The 12,159-nt window shown below is 39.7% G+C and overlaps 1 protein-coding gene across 3 annotated transcripts in view; it reads right to left on the reverse strand.

Moving 5' to 3' along the window:
- dlgap1b (discs, large (Drosophila) homolog-associated protein 1b) overlaps positions 1–11,897 on the reverse strand; it is a 97,437-nt gene extending 85,540 nt beyond the window's left edge. For all 3 annotated transcript variants that reach the window (XM_062441905.1, XM_062441904.1, XM_062441906.1), the window contains exon 1: positions 11,761–11,897. The gene's annotated coding sequence lies outside the window, so the exon portion shown is untranslated. The remainder of the gene's footprint in view (positions 1–11,760) is intronic.
- Positions 11,898–12,159: the final 262 nt, after the last annotated feature.

Consider the following 12,159-nt stretch of genomic DNA (forward strand, 5'->3'; position numbering starts at 1 on the left):
CTGTAGCTAGATTTACCACTTTGTAATGGACTAGCAATGCAGACTCATCTGCTTGACAGCAATATTGATTCACTGCACTGTGACGAACGGACCAGTTGAGACTGCGTGGTAGCAAACGCTGACCTCCACCTGCTCTCGAGCGACTGCCGTCATTATGTCCATCTGCCTCTTCCCCTTCTACATTGCAGTGATGGTTATGGCTCAACATTTCCATGAAACATGTTATAACTTTGATAATACAATTCTGCAGACAATGAAGGGCAGTCATGTACAACTCCACAGCTTTCTGAGTTGAACAGGCTCCAGTCTCTGAATACACACTGACTGATGTGTTTACACATACAACTCTATAGTTTCACACCACCTGGGAAAAAATATCATCACAGTGATTTGCCTGCAAACAAAAACAAAAGCAAATGCCAGGATTTAAAGACAAGAATCAAGCAGATAATTTGCGCCAGACTGGCTCCACAGACAAACACTCTCAGAGGATACAGTGTGTGGTGATGATGCCTAGGTTGCCCTGCACAGATATTATATAACGCAAATATGCTTTGTCTTTATACAATTTCAGAAGTTTACTGAAAGAAGTGAGAAAGCAGTCTACACTGATTTAAGTGGAGAAAACATTCACCTATTGCCAAGGGTTTTCTATCAAAGCAGTCAGAAAGAATTCAGCATAGGCAACTGCTGTGCATGTTTATGTCAACCTACTGGGAAACCTCTCAGGGGGAACGCCTTTAAAATCAAGAGCCAATATGGAGCTCAATCAGGAATGAACTACTCATGCTAGCTGGGATGACACAGTAAGCTACTATAGGTGGAAACCCAATAAGATTAGCGAGGGATAGAATGAATATGTTAAAGTCAGGCAGGAAAGGTTAACTAGAATTCAAACTGGCCCGATTACCTTTATGTTAGGAGATGACCAGTTGGTCTTTGGAGTAGATAATCCCTGGAAAAGCTGGTCTTATAGAATGGTCTCCTCCCCCACTCACACATACACACAAACAATCAACACTACTGCTGCACATACAGTATAATTTATTTGTATAATAGGTTTGCCTAACTGACCTGTTTTAATATGTTTGTGCGAGTTCATGGCTTTTCATGTTCTGCACAAAGCAGCCATAATCATTTACAAAGGTCTTGGCTGCTGAGCTACTACAGAATATCACTTAGCATCATTGTAGTGTTGTGATGATACAGAGACAAAGTAGACACATTATCAGTGCATAATTCATATATATTTCAAATAATGCATGTTTCTCCACAGAAGGCTCTTTTTTTTTTTTTTTTACTGTAGATGAATGATGTGACACAGTCTTTCTAACATAAACTCATGTGCTATGTGTGCTCCTTCTGCACAGCACATTAGCCATCTCCTCCTTGTTCTCCTGCTTGCGATGCCTCCTCATTCATTGGCCCTTGTGCCTGATTTAGCCAGTGCCTTGGGCCTGCAGCAACTGGCGCTGGTATAGAGGGCCATGTAAATGTCACCGTCTCAGAGTCTGTGCTCTGCGGAGCGTGAAATGAAATCTGGCAGAGTTTTAAGGCCCTGCCTTTCCTTACATGAACATTCCACAGAACATGGGCCCTATGTGAAACTCTAGTGCTTCATCTGGAACCCCCCACTCCTCCTCCTTTCTTTATCAATTATTTAAGTGACAGGTTAAAAGTGTTCCTGTCACTTCCATGCAGGAATAAATATTTCCCCAACACGACTAATGTTATTAGTTCAAAAACAGATTATTATTGCTGTCATGAGAAAGTGGTTAGCTATGCCAATCCACACTAATCCTATAGATCATGCAACCATATCAAGATTACTGTATGTTGTGTGCATGTACTGAATAATGTACAGTAAATCTACGCAGTCAGGGCCATGTCTAAGCTTTCTATCTAACCACTGAAATGTCAATCATATCATTTATGCTTTTATAAGTATATTGGCCAATACCATCTCACAATAAAGGGAGACAGAGAGCTGCAAGCACCGTAACCCTGACACAGAATGAGTAGTTTGACATTTCACTGCGGGAAAAGTTCCCTGTAGAGTTTTCTCCACTGGGAAGATTGGCAGTACGCTTGAGGGGCTTTCTCTCAATTAAAGTCAAGAACATAGAGGGGCTGTTCAGATTCTGCTGACGCCATTTTGGATCCAAAACAACTGTGTCAAACATTGCCGCACAGCCAGTTTTGCGGCAGACCATCTCTTGCAGGCTCTTATTGTCAAGGATGGGATCAAAGTAAATCCACGTTGTGTGCATGTAAGGTTTGAGGTAGGGGGAAAAAATCTGCAGTTACTGCTTCAGAATTTCTGCTCTGACTTTCAGGCCACACAAGCCATCCTTCTAACGATTACGCTCCCTGAATTGACAGTGTGGTGTCAGCGTTTAGATGAGCTCAATAAAAAAAAACATATTATACTCTATTCAAAAGTCATGAGATCAATTAAAGGCTGTCATCGCAAAATATCTACCTTTTAAAATACCCATTGTTGAAATTACCCTCTCTTGCTTATCGCCTCTATTCATCTCTCAGCCAGGCACTTAAAGCCAGGCACTTGCGGACATTTACAAATAGGCTCTTCTATTCCATTTAGAGCTGTAACTTTGCAGCTTATCTTGTGCAACGGGCTCTTAAATAAATCTCCTTGCTTTAAATAAACGGGAGCAGTGGTCACCGAGGCTTTCCTTGATGTTTGGTCACATGACAGTCTGGGCCTCCCATAGAGACATTGACAGGCACGTGACATGCTAATGCCAACAATAGTGTAACCTAGTATGCATTTAAGAATGGATAGGGATTTAACTGAATTTTGATGACTTAAAATAAGAAAAAATATTATTAGCACGTTGCAAAACTAAAAATCCCCACAAGAGTGGTATCAAACCAAGCCCTGTGGATCAGTAATGTGCGGCAGCTTTGTGGAACCAAAATTGCCTAGGCTATAAAATGGCTGAATGTAACAATGATCACACGCTTTATCACTGCGTGACAGTGTCCGGAAACTCAGAGAGGAGTCAGTGCTCACAAGATCTTCGTCATGCCCCTGATTCATTGCCATCCTCCTTCTCCTGTCACAGCCACTGAGAGGAAGCACTGCAGAAGCTGTGGCATTGAGGGATGCTGGCAGGACAAACTGATAAGGTGAGAAATAAGCTGCTACATAGTGTGGGGTAATAATACCTTGATAAAGATACAGTCAATAAAATTTAGATTTTTAAAAAATAAGTTTTTGTTTCAAATCTGTTTGTGTTGGGGTTAACAAACACCCTTAAGATGTTACCTTGGACTCTGTGACAACATTTCTCACTTTTTTGTAACATCCCCCAAAACTAAATCATCATTTGACGCAGCCCTTCACCTTATTTGTTTTATCAAGTTATCAGACAAATAACAGAGTTATTAACCTGGTGAATAATTCTGCAACTAAGAATTAACAATAACGCCAATATTTGATTAACTCTTTTGTTGAAAAAGCAGCCAGAAAATGGTCCCATCACTATTTTATGAAGCCTTCTTCAAAGTGCTTGTTTTTTATCCCACTATAAAAGCAGAGAAAAACATATCTTTACTACCAAAAAGTTGAAAGTTGATATCACTTTTGCTCTTTGCTTAAAAAATGCTGCAAAACTTTAAATTGCTGCAACAAAAATGCTGATTAATATTTAAATTCACTGACTTCAGCTCAAAAGGGAAAAGAAAGAAATAGCGTTAGTAATGATGAAACTATGAAAGCTGAAAAAAGACCTTACAGAGAAAACCGATATCTTCCATTAAAGATATAACAGCTGTTTCCTTAACAACGACCTGCACTACATTCTCTCAATTCCTTATATCTCATACAGTCAATGAGCATCTTCACTGGAGTCGTTAAAGTTAAAGGCTACTCAGCGATTTAAAATTAAACTGCTATATTATAGGAGACCCATGAGAGCCAGATCAAAAAATTAAGTCAGAATTAGTAGCATAAGAGTCCAATTCATCCTGACTTTTAATCCCTAATACAGGTCAAGCTCGATAAACATTGCTTCCTACATTTCCCATAATGCAACACAATAACATCTTTAACTATGCTCCCTGCATGCTACTGTAAATGCCCTGTTCTTTCAAATCCTGAACCTCCAGTTTGTTACACTCAAAGACACCTTATCCCAATTACCCTTCCCCAAATGATGTACTAATTCAAACCCAGTGACACGCTGATGACAGTAACACATCTATACTGTTTCAGATGCCTCTGTCTCCAACTAAAAATGATTATTCAGCTTCATAAATTCCAAAATTAGCTCAAACTGAAATACAATAACGGGGAGTTCTCTTGTGTCTGGGTTGGATTGCAAAATCCCTCATCAGTGTAGGGGAACGGTGAAAATGTCACATTAATTTGTCATTATAGGATGTGACACCTGTGCTACGTGGAGGTTAAACAGGTTGACGAGACACTGATTGGGGCCCTTTCCTGTTCTACTGATCATCCCATCTAAGAGATGACTGCCAAAATATTATCCCCAATTATATAATTCATCCAGACGCCTCAGGAACAAGATGCATATTAAAAAAGACACGTTCTTAAAATGTTGGGTTGATATTAGAAGCTATTACCCTGTCTAGACAACTGTCAGACTACAAATGTCATGCGTATATCTATTCAATAACAAGGAATTTATGTAATAAAATGCTTTTGTCTGGCAATCTGAATATAGAAACTAATATATTGTTTGGTCAAAAACCTTGGCATATTCGATTTCAAATAGGTTATGTGCTGTGCTGATGATACAGATCAATTTGAAACTTGACAGTTAATTTCGACTTCTCGTTTTGCATTTTACACTAAGACAATATAATTATTCTATCTGACATACAGCACAGTAGATTGTTATTGATGCCATTGCATTTCTTGACCCTGAATGCATGTAAACAGACTATATACTGAGATATCAATTGTAGCAAATATTGGTATTTTGCTGTGTGTCTCTTGAAAAAGGCACAACATGCATTACTCTTACCTTACACTTTTCCACTGATACATATTCTTTATCCCCTCTTGCCAAAACAGTTAGATATTGTCAAATTTTTCTCACAAGAGGCATCAGCCATCACCTCCAGTCACTGTCGGGCTAGTAGACAAGCCATCTAGATGTTCCTAAAGCTTCATTTTGCATGAAAATGAGACTCCTTTACTTTATATGCAAGCTAACAGACTGTGGTATAAAGAAATAAGCATTTAAACTGCAACCAGCTTTCCAGATATTATATTAGACCATAAATGATGTTTGGAATTATGGGGAAAACCCAGTTTAGAAATGTTTGTACAAACATTAGCATACAAGCATGAGATTTCTGAAACATTATTGCTTCATAATGGATATGTGATGTAATGTTGTTTCATACAAAAACCACAAAAAAAAGTGTGTGTACAAATATATATATATACACACACATATCTACAACCCATTCAAATGCAGAGCCTTTACAATTGAGGCAAGAGAGAGTTGCAAGAAGCTGTTTGCACACAAAGAACATTAAATTGTAAGTGAGGAAAGTAATAATGCATCTCTCAGTACGACTGCTATTTACCTGCTATTTTACTATTTATAATATTTGATAATTCTGATAAGTTTAGAAATGGCAGAACTGTTATATATTGCATAGAGAAATGTACAGAACCAATCAACTATATGTGTGTCCAAACCTTTGATCGGTACTGTGTTTTCATCGGACTATACAATGGTTTGATATAGCAGTTCATTTGATTCTGAATTCATGTTTACCAGTTGACAAATTTACCAAATACACACAATTGTACATTTTAGATTTAGTTATTTAGAGAGGGTATGACTACAGATAAGTTTTAGATGAGAAAAGACTGGAGCACACTGATTGATTTGCAGCCTTTAATAGTGCAAACAGACCAACCAAATTGTGTTTGCTTTATGCCTTTGTCCTCTTTGACTCTGATGAAGACACAGTAGTGCTGAAACATTGGTCTGTTTGCACTATTAAAGGCTGCAAATCAATCAGTGTGCCCCAGTCTTTGCTCATCTGAAAACCTCATTCAGCTGCACATTGCTGGAAGATGCGTGGAAAACCTCTTTCTACTATGATTACAGACAGAGTTATTTAAGGCACTGGAAAATGGATAAATGTCCAGATTAAAAATACTGTATGAATGCAAATAGCATCTTATTAGTGTTTACTTGGTAGATTAAAAGGTACAGTAGTTTGGAGGATGTCATCCCATGATTGCATTATTTTTGGACTTGTATTTAAAATCAACTAAATAACTACTGTAGATTTCATTCACAGTTATGGAGCTTTTGCACATTGAATTGTTTTCCTTTATTTCCTTTAATTTAATTCCATTGTTCGCTGCGTCTCCCATTTTGTTCCTTATTAAGTTAACTTTTTATTTATTTTCTGCACTTTTTCAGTAACGTCTACCTCATGAACCTGATATGACGTAAAGACCTGCTTTTAATTCTCTTTAAAATAAAGAACCCACGACCTATGTAGAAATAAAAGGCTCATTCTAATGTAAGGAAAACACAATAATACTTATTTTCAGGTGACTAAGTAAAGCATAGTTATATATAATATTTCTGCCAGTCTGTTCTGCTATAAGCGACAAAATTCTACACATTGCACCTTTAAAATTACACACTGCAGTAAACCTGAAGTGAAGGTTTACTGATCAGGCAGTCACAAGCACATAGATCTTCACTCAAGTGCATATCTACTACATGTTCTGTATGTGTACATGTTTTTTTGGATTCCGCATGAGCAGCTGGAGAGCATATACCTGCAGTACATGCATGTACGTAGCTGATTATGTCAGCCTTCATGGTGGTAAAGGATATCCACTTTTATTAAATTGCAAGCAATCCGACACTAAAGCATGAGTCTGATAAGCCACTGATTCCACCACTAAACCACATATCTACCGCTCACAGATGCATTATTGTCCGTATCACTTCTGCAAGTGACGATATACACCACAATACTTCATTAAAACAATCTAGAGAGTGTTATCTCTGGGATTACTTTTCCCCAGAGGAGGTATTTGTGTCTATATTTCTTCACCCAGAGCTCGCCTTGCCATCAGTGGAGAATATCAGAATATACTGCTATCAATAAGACTGTTTAAACAAGCAAGTCAGCTAGTAGAGAGTTTGTGTGTGGAATGACAACAATAGTGGCATATGTGTGCTTTCACCCCACACGCAGGTTCAGTAACACTTGAAAATTGCTTAGCATTCAGCAGCTGATTCCAGCACAGAAAGGGATATGCATCTATACTGAGAGAGAGAGGGAGAGTGTGCACAGGCAGTCCTCCCCAGTGTCTGGCCAAAGGCCTCCCTGGTGGATTATGTTACCCAACAATGGCAGTGGCCTTTCACAGTTGGAGCATGCTCCAATAGCTGGAAGGCATACAAACATGCCTCTCTTCCCCTTTCCCTCGCTCTCGCACCAGAATTGACATTGTCCCCTGGCAAATACAGGTCTACAGTATGTCTTTATATCAACAAATGAGTGCCCTAGATTTTGGTGAAAAGCAAATAAAGAAGAAGGCTATCACACCAGGGCATTTCAACAGAGCACGTTGCGGCATGAATGGCGTCATATATGGAATGGGACCCAGTCTCGCTGCATGTTTGTAAGGACAACAAAGTTGAGACCTTTGTGGCTGTTAGCATCCCCTTAATAATAAAAGATGGGACAAGACAGGAGTCTTGATAGAACTGCAGAGAGAAAATGGTGTGATAAGGTATACTGTGTGTTGATGATGTGTGTGTTTTGACACACACTATGAACACACAGAGACAGCCTGTGGCATAGACTGAAGTCAGACCTGCAGGCATGAAGGGAAGCTGTAATGGTAAATAACACTTCATCAGACATTCAGTAGCAGTGACTTAAAGGTTCCTGCACACACAGACATTTTGTCAACAGAATACTGTACATACAGCACGGTGACATCATCAGTATCTGTAATGTACTTCACTGGCTCATGCTTCAGTTGCAGCCCATTATCAGGGCAGAGGGATTGACTCCCAAATGAATTACAATAGGGCTGCAACTAATGATTATCTTTAATGATTAATCTGCCAATTATTTTCTCAATTAAGCATTAAGTTAAATTAAATGCCAGAAATTAGTGGAGAATTTTCTTTAATGAGTTAAACGTGACATCTTAAAAGGTCTTGCTTAGTTTGACCAATAGTCCAAAAAACATAAAGATATTCAGTTTACTATGCATGAAAAAATGCACAAAAAATTCCTCACATTTTATAAACGGAAAATAGCAAATGTTTGGCATCTCTGGATTAAAAATAACAAAAAAGATTATTCGCTTATCAAAATAATGGCCAATTAATTTTCTGTCTAGTGTCATTAATTAGTCAACTAATTGTTGCAGATCAACATTACAATATAACAAACTTTCAGATGTTCTAGTTCAGTATGTGACAGCTAAGTGATTGTGTTCTGGCACTTGCTGACATCCAAGGGTATGTAAAACATTTTTAAAATACCAGATGATTTATTAAAAACCCTAGGAAGCAGAAAGTGATTTTTTTTCATCCTAAAACTCCTCAAAAGGAAGATAATCTCATAGGAGAGGATTAGCAAATTTAGCCGAGCATTGAGTCTATGTTCATTCAATGTGGGTAACAATCTGCCTGGGTACAGTGAGGCCTGCTTCACAGGCAGTGGCGCACACACTCCTCCTGGGGGCCTGCGCATGGTCTTCAGTGAATACAGGTTTTATAGAAAAGTTCAGCTCTCTCTAAGCCTCACAGTTTGGAGCACAAAAACATACCTTTCTCCACTGTTTTCCCGTGGGCTGTACGCAGCTTGTTCTCCATGCTTTTGGAAAAAAAATAATACACAGGAGGAAAGCTGAAGAAATTAAACTAGCTTGCTGACAGCTCCCATACGACCAATCTGAGCAGCTAAGTGTGCAGAGAGAGATTACAGGAACACTGCAGGACCATTGAAGAGTATCCTCAAGACAAACTGTAAAGTCTTATTGGTGTGAGAGACAAGCCTCAGAAACAGAAGATGTCCTGTTCTCATAACTGAACCATTGAAAAGCAACAAGACGTAGTGGGACCTGATGGGGCTCTGCTCAGTGGAATAGTGCAGCATAATTAAAATTCAGCAAAGAAAAGAACACAGCCTGGAACTACAGCGCATCAGAGAATACTACTATAGCTGACTCATCATCCACAGCCATCATTACAACACGATTATGACTTCTGGCCCTAAATAATAAAACCTGAGGGGGACAAGTTATGAGTAGCAGCTATGTCATCACTGTGCATTGTGAAATCTTCTTTCTCGTCATCATCCCTTTTTTTATTGTAATCCCTTGGGGTGTTAGAAAGCAATATTTGTGCCACTACTAGCCTTAGCCTCCTTCTGCCCTTTGGGCTGCTCAAATCTGATGCCCCATTTTATAATTTCATTTTAATTTCAGGGTTGCATGGTTTCAAAGACAAGCTCAAAACAGCACAGCAAACACACAAACACACAAACACGGCCATTTGGACTGTCTAAGATGACACATTTATGTCCGGACAACATTATCTGCATAATTACACAGCAAGCTGAGAATTTCTGGGTATGGAGGAAGTGTGAAAAATATACAGAGATTTTAAAATATGCAATGGCCCTTATCTCCCTCCAAAAGCATCCTTAATATTCTACAGGCAGCATGTGGAAAGCAGTGGCTAAGCCAGTGTTTACAGGTATTTTGTAGCAGAGCATATCTCATCGTGTTTTAACAAAAGGAGTGTTGCTTAGTTCAACAGTACAACACAGAGAGGAGCAGGATAAGCCCTGTGCTAATTGACACGGGCATAAAAAGAGGCACTCACAAAAGATCTTCAAGTCGAAGGATTCTTATATGCTCACCATCTGTGAGGTGGCTTCACTATATGGAAATTAATGGAGGGATTCGACTACAGCTGATAACAGAATCAGGACAAAAAGGAAGCTAATGAAGTAAAGGCACATTGGTTGAGAGTTCAGTGCAGGGTCCATCATTATCTGACAGGCAAAGAGGGACGGCAGCTAATGATCACTCCAACACTCCTTCTCCACAGTTGTATGAAGCCACTGCAGTCAGCCATACAGGCGAGATGCAGAAGGTACCTAATGGGGGATGGGAAGGGGAACAGATGTGGGGCCTTGGGTTTAACAAGGAAAGCATGCACGTTTACGGTTTAAGGAAGTGACACGGGCGCACAGGGAAGATCAACAGATTGTGGAATTGTTCGCTGCTTCTTTGAGATAAGAGAATGCGCTTGCAAAAAATGTCTGCCTTGCAATGTTTTTCAGTTAGAGTAAGCAAGAAAAGAAAGATAAAGAGAGGAGGAAAATCATTAAATATGCCTCTTGTTCTATAGCCCATTACCTCAAATCTAGAGGATCTATGTGAGCTGCTACACTTCAATATTCCCATTATGGTATCATTTAAATGCTTAATTCCTTGGTAACCTACTAATGACTTCTTCATACTTCATTGACCTCTTAGCCTTGATCCCTCCTGTTGTCCTTGAATCTTCCACTACCTCTGCTGGAGTCAGAATAACAATTGCACCACCCCCTGACCCCCCCCACCCCAACCCCCACTTGGCTTATTACCCCTTCACACACACACACACACACACACACACACACACACACACACACACACACACACACACACACACACACACACACACACACACACAACAATAATTACACAGCCTGTTCTAATAGCATATAATTTCCATCTACACCAGGAGCCATTAACACTGCTTTGTTCTGGTAGATGAACTGGTTGTGCACTTACATCAGACAAGTGATCCATTCATATCGCAGCTGGAGTTAGTCTACAGAGTCATTTACAGATGTAATGTTGTTCGTTTATCCCGGATGAATTTCATGAGCTACTACTTGTGGCAGAGTTTTAATGACTGGAATAACACATTCACTCTGGAGCAGTGCTGTCGGTGCAAAAAAGCACATGCAACTCCTAGACAATTTGCAAAGGAAACCGACTGGACCAAAAAGCCTGAATGAAGTCATAGAGCTATTGACACTACCAATAAGGCATGTGGCCCCTACTATTCATCAGCGGAGCTGCCTACAACGCTTCAGCCTATAATGGAAGGAAGATGTGGCCAGATTAACACCTCAAAGCCTCAGACAGGAGGAGTGATATGACGGCACATGTTCTGCTGACCATTACTGCATCCTCGTCCCACAAGTGGTAACAGCCAGTTCTTTTCTTTCTTTTTTTTTTTCATTGAGCGCTTAGAAAGAAAAACAAGCTTTGTTTGTGCAGTAAAAGTGGGAAAACTGTGCGGCACGTCCTCACATAATGCCAAAGACGCAATTGCAGACGCCGTTGCTCAGTCAAGGCGCACGGATAGGTTGATTTGATATTTTACTCTTGCCTCATTATCACTTAGGTAAGGAAGGCTGACAGCATGCCACAGGGGAAAATTCAGTCTAACAACTTTGTCAAAACAAATTACCTGATTGCTTTTAGGGTCGGAGTTTACGAGAAAGTTATGGAAATCTATAGAATCAATGCAGTCCATCATGCACAATTTCATAACATGAGAGAAACAGCAAATATTGCATATTCAGGACAAAGTCGAAGCATGCTTCCAGAAATCATATGCATCGATTATAACGCAAATAAATTGTCACTGTAGAATGAATGAAAGGAGAAAACAATTTGCGCATTTGCCCCCCTACCTTGTCAACACAGTAGACTGGGAGCACGACAATCGCCTCGAGAGTAATCCTCTGAATTTGGCTGAAATGGTCTTTTTGCCTTGAGATTATTGCGAAACGAAATTCATCATATAGGACGTCACTTGGATGGTAAGGTCCCATACACTGTAGTATCTCCCTGTATCTCTCTGTCTGTGGGCTGCAGAGGCATCACTGAACGCATGAAACAGCGCTTCACATGAACGGCGAGAGGAAAAGTCTGACATGGAGTCTGACGTTTGGATTCAGCCAACCGCAATTCTACAAGATTATTTAGAGGTAGTCGAAAGCAACAGCACCACTACAGCACGAAATGGTTATGCTATTATAAATGTTAGTGCACATTATTACAGGAAAGGGGGAGAAAGGATCCGAGATGTA

This window comes from Scomber scombrus, chromosome 20 (genome assembly GCF_963691925.1).
Source record: "Scomber scombrus chromosome 20, fScoSco1.1, whole genome shotgun sequence".
NCBI classification, from domain to species: domain Eukaryota; kingdom Metazoa; phylum Chordata; class Actinopteri; order Scombriformes; family Scombridae; genus Scomber; species Scomber scombrus.